The sequence below is a fragment of the Cynara cardunculus genome (assembly GCF_001531365.2).
Source record: "Cynara cardunculus var. scolymus isolate 2C chromosome LG 10, CcrdV1, whole genome shotgun sequence".
Lineage (NCBI taxonomy): Eukaryota > Viridiplantae > Streptophyta > Magnoliopsida > Asterales > Asteraceae > Cynara > Cynara cardunculus.
Genome location: NC_037537.1, coordinates 4,198,090 through 4,205,985, shown reverse-complemented (window position 1 = coordinate 4,205,985; position 7,896 = coordinate 4,198,090).

Genomic DNA, 7,896 nt, shown 5'->3' with positions numbered 1-7,896 from the left:
GTTGTAGGCAGAATTCCAGTTGGCCATTGAAAAGATTTGGAGAAGAAGAAAAGAAATTTTTGAAGAGAGAGAAGATTAAAATATTGAGAGTTTTGAATGATCGTTTGATTGGATAATCAATCAATAGGCTCTGATACCAATTGTTGATCCCAGATCTCTCAATAACACTTATAATCTAGTTTTGAATAACCAAATTATAGTGATTTTACGAAGAAAGTTAAGAAGACTAAAAAGTAATATATGAATATTCAAGAACAGTTTCAGCTTCAAAGGTTTTACTTTATTGATAATTAAAACGTAAAACACAAAGAGAACTTCTCACGTATGCGCGCTTTTTACAATAGACCTAGTCGTCTATTTATACTAGTTAGCTAATGCTAAGATAACTAACTATTGCTATTTTCTAGCAAATATTCTAGCTAACTAATAATGTTTATCTTTCACATGGATAATCACTATTTACAAGATAAACTATAATTCCAGTTGTTGATTCGTCATCTCCAGCTGTCATTATTGATGTGGCGCTTTCATCCTTATCTTCACGTCTTCAATGCAAGCTTGGATGAATACTTAGAAAATATTCTAAGTGTTAGTCTGTCCATCGTATCGACGAATACACTTTCCATCGCATCATTCATCGATCCGCTGGTTGTACTTGGTCCATCGGTTCGATGGTTGGTCTTTCCATCGATGCTCTGGTTAGTCTTTCCATCGATGCTCTGGTTAGTCTTTCCATCGATCCAGACTTAGTCTTTTCTGCCTTGATGTCTTCATCGGTCTTCTGGTTCTTCATCACTTATTGTTTTTCATTACTTTTTACATTTTGCATTATGGGATCTAACACAACCCACCAACATCACATGTCCTAGCTGATGCATTCCATACCACTGCCTTCATTTTAGTATAATCAACCACTGCTCCTACATTGGAAACCAATATAGTACCCACATCTACCTAAGCCAAGACACAACCTAAACCTGTTTTGAAACCCAAGGAAATCAATCGAACCAACCTTAAAACCATTTTAGCTGGCCAATCTCAACGAATAGAGAGGGAAGAAGCGGCTCTGGAAGTGGTGACCAATGCCACCAAAAATGACAATGCTGAAGAAGGGAAAGGAATTGGGATAGTGAACTATTCTGATTCTGAAAAAGAGGAAGACATGAGCTCTGAGAATGATGATTCTCAAGATGAGGATGTGGCTGTAAATAGTGAAGAGATGGTTGTGCAATTGAAGAAGATAGTGAAGCCACAGTTGTAGAACATATTCAAACTCTAAGAAAGAAGGTTGACAAAGGCAAGAAGGTAGTATCACCCCAACCAACTCAAAACAAGTCTGGGATAATCAATGTCTCCTTTGGGACTTTTAGTTGTAGAGAAGCATATGACCACTTTGGTTATATGGCTTCTAAAGAAGCTTTGGCTGATAAGGGATTTAGCCCTGAAAGATTAAAAGAATTCCCATTCCTCCAAGAAGCCATCACCAAGCTTGGATGGGAACTATTTTGTGATGTACCTACTGGATTCAACCTCCCCCTTAAAAGGAAATTCTATGCAAAGGTCATCACATCCAAGGGCCATACAGTAAGGGTTAGGGGCACTGATGTGTGTTATGCTCCTGCCATCATTGACATATTTTTGGTATCATTCTATCCACCCCTTGTGAGCACAATCAGTTGGCAACTAATGCCATAGATAAGGATGTCAGGAAAATGCTTTTGACACTTACACAACCTGGCAAAACATGGAAGAATAAGGCTTTTAGAACCTTAAACAGTAGGAACCTTCTTTCTATTGTAAGCATTTGGTTTTATATCCTTATATACACTCTCCATCCAACCACCCATGACACTATCTTGACATTTGAAAGAATGGTGATCTTTTACTGCATCATGACTGGAACAAGGTTCAGTGTGGGGGAGGTCATTTGTAAAAGTACCAAGTTTTGTGTAGAGAAGAGCAAAGGAGATCTTTGGCATCCATCCTTAATACATGTATTACTAACTAGGGCAAATGTAAGATTGTTGCCTACTGATAAGTTTATGACAGGAAAGGCTGTCATGGAGATGCAGACAATCAAAAGGGTGAAGAAGAATGCAAAAAAGGCAACGATGAAGGCTACCATTGTTGCAACGTAGGTTATGACTGCTACAGCAACCACCTATGCTGCTATTGCTGGCACTTCCACGAAAACAAGGAAGGTCCCAAGATTAGAACCTACACCAGCACCACAACCCAACCTTGTCACTAATTCATTCATGTATTTGGTAAAGGAATTGGAGAAGAACCAAGAAGCCCTCTTGAAAAGATTGGAGAAGAAAGTTACCATTTGGATGGGAAGGATAGAGAAGAAGAAATAAGAGCTTGAATCTAAAGTAGAGAAGAGTAAACAAAATTTGTTGGCCTGTTTGAAAGAACAGGATATGGCCATGATACAAATGAGAAAACTCATTGCTCTACGGAGGCACTACCAGATAAAATACGATGGAGTCATGGAGACTGATTGGACAATGGAACATCCAGAGGAGTATGCAAGCATTGGACCATATCCACCAGAGCTTATCAAAGAATCATAGGAGTTCATTCCTCAAGATGCAACACTGCCTACTCCCAATGTGTAGGACAGGTCCATTTCTTTCACCCTTAGCTCCATAGTATTTTATTTTCTTATTTTTCAGTTTTAAATACATTGAATCTGAGAACCTTGCATTTTATTTTAGAAGTTTATGAGATTGTTGACTATTAGCAGGCCATATCCTAATTAATTTTGTTATTAAAAGTCGATTTCAACACTTAAGGCTAGAACCAAGCACACCCACCTGGGAAGCGAACAGACAACCTACCTTTCAGTTTGAACCCATGACCCTGTTCTTTCAAGAATCCTCAATAAGAACATTGACATGTTCAAGTGTGGGGAAGGGAGTGTATGTACTAGTATGCAATAAAAGTCCATAGGACAAGAGCTAAAAGCTCAAAAAAATTTGCATATAGTACAAAATGTTCAAGTCAAAGCATAAAAGATCAAATATGCATAGCATATACACTATTATTGTGCATTACAGTTGAATAACTGAAAGAAAGAATGTATTGAGCCTCAAAAGAAGAAAAACAATAAAAGCCATAAATATTCTGATTTTTAGTAATTGGTAGATGTCTAACAAAAGAAGTGTGACTCTTGGCCTATGAAAATAAGTGGAAGGATTGGATTACACATAGAATTACGCTAGGCTATGGTATTGTTTTGTTATCAATCTCATTAGTGTTGATTTTTCGTTTTCACCCTTCAAATTTTCTTTCAAATTTATGGTATTGAGTCATTTTAAGTTGTCATTTTAGTTGCTAGGGGACAAGCAACATTTTAAGTGTGGGGGTTTGATAAGTGTGCAAAAATATACACTTTAGCACCTAATTATGATTTTATTTCACTTCATTTTACATCTTTCTCAATCCTATATTGAGTCTTTTAGTCTTATTTTATGGTTTTACATTCAATGGAGCTAGGATGCAGAAATGGTATTGTTTTATGTATTTGGTGAATGAAATGTTGGCATAAGCATTGTTGTAGCAGGTGTGTACCTTGCTGCAACACTAGATATTAGCACAGCTGGCTCAATCTCGATAGATATTTTGAAAAGTCAAATTTCAGAGGAGGGAGTCTTCTAGTACTTCTGGTAGATGATTATGAAAGAAGATGCCACTAAAAGATGCCTTACTTTTGTACTTAAGCATCTTTTGTACTTCAATATCTTTTGTATTTAAACATCTTTTGTATTACATGTTGGTTAATAACCAATGGATTTTTACCTTTTGTACTTTTTGATTCCCCTTTGCTACTATATATAGGGGTAATCTTTTGTTTTAGAGGGAACAAGAGAGTTTCACAAGGCCATCAGAAACAAAGATTCATCTAAGTTTTGGGTCTTTGCTACTTTTAATATTATTTTGCAGTTTTTAAGTACTTTTTAATTGTTCTCCGTTACTATTTGTTGCTACAGCAACCTTCCCAGTTTTTCCTTTACTTTTTTCGTAGAATTTACTTTTACATCATTTACATACAGTCATTTCCATTTATATCATTTGTTTTTAAGCACTTACATAGAGCCATGTTAGGCTAAATACCTTGTGAGATTAAGCCAAGTGTTAGTCGATGATTGTTTTGCTAATAACAATTACTTCATTATTCACAAGTGGTATCAATATTTCATCTGGTAATTTTTGACAAATTGCACATGTTATTTTATTCAGATGAGTTGGGCTTAAAACTAAGACAACACGAATATTTTTACTAAGTGTGTTATAGAGGCTATAAAGAGTCGTAGTAATCTTAGGGGTTGCAAAACTATTTGGAAAGAAAGGCAAGATTTGCAATAGTTTGATATTGATGCATCACCAAGTGCACTTCCAACATATGTTATAATCTGTACTTCCTTGGAAGACCGTTCAATCCAGTAGTGTTGTAGAGAGCTATTCCTGCAGCAACCTTGTGTTATGTTGTAGCAATGTTCACTGTACTTCGAAACTGAAATCCAATCTGATCTTGCATCCATACTATCTTTTAATTATTGTTACATTTCAGTATTTGGTTACCAACTCTCCTAAATATATTTTCTCTCTGAAGCTTTATTGCTTCAAAAAACATCTTTTTGAAATCTCATTTTAAAGTTAACTTTTGTGACTCTCTTTGCATTTTAAATATTTGTGGAACGATATATAGTATTACTTACCATTATTACTTGTTTTGGACGATACTTGTAAGCCTTGTATACTTGCATGATTTACTTGTAAGTATAGTCTTTTGAGGGTATAGATCAACCACACACCATTGAGTTCAAGTTGTTTTGTGAAAACTTTGTACATGCCAAAAATGTCCCATTTAAAATGTTAATGTATTTTACTTAATATTTATCAGATGTATTGAATATTTGATGAGATTTACATCTTTGGTATATTTGGATTATGACATCCCTAGAAAATATCTAGAACGATTTATTGATGTTTTGAGAAATCAAATGATATTTGAGTTCTACTCACATCTCGAATAAATTCGCGGACATATTCAAATAAATTCTGACCGCCTTATTTCATAAAAAAGGATTTATTGGGTATTTGGATGATTTTAGATAAAATATTATTTTGACTCATGAAAAGGGTATTTTGAGTTAAGGAATTATTTCATTTGGCGTTGTTGAATAAACTAAAGTGTTTATTGACATGGTATTGGTCAAGTATGTTTTAGGGACTTTACCCCAACTTGTGAGCTTTTGATAGTGACATATTAGCCCTTTTGATCATAAACGTATGAATATGTGAAATATGCATTTTTTTGCCCTATGCGGTTTATATTGGCTTTACTAAAATAGTCAAGTATTTTACAAGGCCTTTTAGTTTGATTTTAACTAAAAGGAGTTTTGGGGACACTTGTTCGGTTTATTTTGCTCTATGTTGAGCCTTTGGAGTTATATGAAGTTATGGCATATTTATTTGATATATTACATATTTTGGGTGCATTAGGATCATGTTATTTAAAATGATAATGCAATTGATCTATAGGCATAGGAGTCAGTTTGATGATTTAAAAATGGGATTATTATCCCTATTCTATAGCTTAGCGTCTATACGAGCAATAGACCTATAGAGTTTTTTATCTTGGCACCCACACGAGTGATAGACATGGAATGGTTGAGCTTGGTTGTGTCGATATTGCGAAGGAGGAGCCTGTGTGGGATGGACTCCGGGACCGTGGGTATTATAGAGGTGATCTCGTGTTTAGTTGGATTCTCGGACCCTCATTTTGAGGCTTTAGGCAAGTAGAGTTGACACTAAGTCATCAAGGGTATTATGGGGATGCACTTGTGTGAAGTCAGGCCCCAGGACTATTGGTTTGTACGTATATTTCTATAGTGTTTAAGTAGGCATTAGATTGTGGTATGGATCGGGCTCCGGGACCTTAGGTATTGCAGTGGAAATTTGAGAGGGTTGAACACCGAGACTTTGTTCTAAGGGCGCTACTCGATAAAGTCGAAAACATGGTTTACTTTATGTTACATTATCATTGATAGAAACGGGTCTCCTCCGTCACCGAAAGGTGTTGTTTTGGGTATAAAGTTTTACCCATTGTTTTTGGTGATGTTTTTTTAAGTATTGAGTGTTATTCAAAGCATATTTCTTTTGGGTTGTTAAGACTTAACCATGTTTTGGTATTTTGGATAATAAGGTTTTATTCGAGATTGGTATTTGAGTGTGCGTTTATCCTTAGTTGTCATGTCTAGCAAGCGAGAAAACCAACGAGCTAACAATGAAAGTCGATCTATTACAACCAACGCGGTTGTTCGTATTTCATTTTCTTCCATCCCATGTAGGCCTATTCATGCTCTTGCTATCCATATTGAAATCCTTCAACCACAAATGGGGTCCTTTACGTAGCCGATTGCCCGTTTGTTTTTCCTTATGTGCTTAACTGCTATATGGGTTATGGGCCCACATGCTTCTCCTGCGCCACTCTTATTCCAGTTCCAAGGTTGCCTCTGAACTCTTATGGAAATACCACCGAACTTTTACCAGATTAATCTATTTGTTGTGATAACCAGATCCTGGTTGTTACACAAGGTAAATTATAGGTGATAGCATGATAATTTGTTACGTGCTGGTATGTGCATTTATGTATTAGTTGGATATGAGTATATATATATATTGATATATATATATATATATATATATGTATGCATTCATGATATGGGTGGGTGGAATATAATTTTATATGTGGACATAATTATGCATACGTGTATGCATGCGTGGAAGTATGTTTAGGAGAGTGCTTGTGTGCATAAGAATATACTTATGGGGTGTGTAGGCATACACGTGGATATGTGTGGGTTAACCGACTCTTTTTTTTTTAGAAAGCATAAAAGGGGGTTACCCCATTCATGTGAAATTCTCCTGCCATTTTGAGAGAATTTGTGAGGTTTTAAAAAGAAGTCTTGTCCGGTTTACTTCAAGAGGTAATTTCGAGTGCTGGATTTCAAAAGGGTTGATTTCAAGAGTTTTGTGTTCAAAAGCTTTATAAGGTGAGTGGTTTCTAAACCTTTTTGGCATAATAATTTATACTGGTTTTTAGTTGAATGTTATTTATTATTTGAATCAAAAACCATATATTGTGTTTAAAGTTTTATCCGGACAAAGAGTGACCGGATTAGTGTTAAACCGGACAAGAGTGACCGGATTAGTGTTAAACCGGACAAGAGTGACCGGATTAATGTTAAGTCGGACAAAGGGTGAATAACATGTTGTTCGGATTATTTTAAATCGGACAAAAGGTGGACAGAGTGTTGTCCGGACTTGTTATCCGGACAAAGATGATTTTATTTCTAAGTGTTTAATCGTTCAAGCTTTATGCGGGGTATTGACCGGATTTGTTATCCGGACAAATATGTTAAAGTTTATTTTAAGTATAAATCGGACAAAGAGGGATAAGTTGTCCGGACTTTATATCCGGGTAACTTGTCCGAATAATTTCATGTTTGAAAATTTTATAAGTTTTATTTATTTATTTATATAATTTTAATGTTTATTTAATTATGGATCATAAAATGGTTATTTTATGTCTTTTCAAATAAAAAGTTATGTTTATACCAAGCGTGGTGACGTAAGTCTGTTTTGGTATGAAACTATATTTTTKGGAAACCTTCCTACCAAGCGTGGTGACGTAAGTCTGTTTTGGTATGGAAGTGAGTTTTAAATGGTAGTTCCCCCAGACATGGTGATTTTTGTCTGTTTTGGCTTGGAACTGGGAATGAATACTTTCAGACGTGGTGACTTATGTCTGTTCTGATAAGTAGCTTTGTTTTATTGGAGGAATAAGGGTGGCATATCAAGGAGAGGTGTACTTGGAATAAGGGT